Here is a 978-nt window from a genome sequence, read left to right on the forward strand (position 1 = left end):
GAGTCTGTTGTCTATCTCATTGTCGATCCTTGCATCTGATGAAATGGTGCAGCCGAGATAGGTAAACTGGTTGACCGTTTTGAGTTTTGTTTGCCCGATGGAGATGTGGGGGGGCTGGTAGTCATGGTGGGGAGCTGGCTGATGGAGGACCTCAGTTTTCTTCAGGCTGACTTCCAGGCCAAACATTTTGGCAGTTTCCGCAAAGCAGGACAGCTCCACTTACATCCTCGACATCAGCGGTAAGGAGACCTTTACCGTCAACCGCCTGAAACCGGCATATCTGGACTGTGACCAGCCGGTCTCCATTCTTCCCCTGCGAAGCAAGGGCAAACTGCCCAAGTCGATGGACAACAGCCCGATTGCTGGTTCTGGGGGGGGGTGGGGGTCATGTAGCGGCCTGCACACAGAGACGCGGACCAGCCCACAAAATAGCCGACAATGCGGCGACCATGTGGACACAGGCCGTCATCCCAGGTGACCTCCCGCACGGTGGGAAGACTAGGAACTGTGGCAGGAGTGCTAGCCAATCCCAGGCCAGTGCAACGATAATGCAGGGCCCTGGTGTAAGCGCCTGGGGCTCATATAAACGCGACAGCCAGCGCAATAAACCAGTCTCTGCTTCAAGGCTTTGGGGTGTGTATGTCTCATTTTTTTTCCACGCCAGTGTAAACGCTACAACAGAGTGATAAATTGTGAAAGCTGGTTACTTTCCAATCAAAAGTAAAATCCCTTCAAAGCCTCAAATTAGCCCAATGAAATGAACCCAACAATAGCAGGATTCTAAACATGAATTGGATGAGAGAAAAGAGAATTGTAAGGATTTAATTGTGTACCTTTAAAGGGAGATTTTTAAATTATTAATGTTGAATTATACTAAAAAAAATGCTGATTGACATTAATTAGTTTCATTATTCTTTTATCTTCCTCTTTACCTTAAAGATGTAATATGAATCGTTTAAAGAATTATTTCTATTCCAG

General features: G+C 46.8%; 1 protein-coding gene across 4 annotated transcripts in view; it reads left to right on the forward strand.

Moving 5' to 3' along the window:
• The window catches only part of napepld (N-acyl phosphatidylethanolamine phospholipase D), a 38,214-nt gene that overhangs the window by 33,548 nt on the left and 3,688 nt on the right, over positions 1 to 978 (forward strand). The window lies entirely within an intron of this gene.

The sequence above is a fragment of the Narcine bancroftii genome, chromosome 13 (genome assembly GCF_036971445.1).
Source record: "Narcine bancroftii isolate sNarBan1 chromosome 13, sNarBan1.hap1, whole genome shotgun sequence".
Lineage (NCBI taxonomy): Eukaryota > Metazoa > Chordata > Chondrichthyes > Torpediniformes > Narcinidae > Narcine > Narcine bancroftii.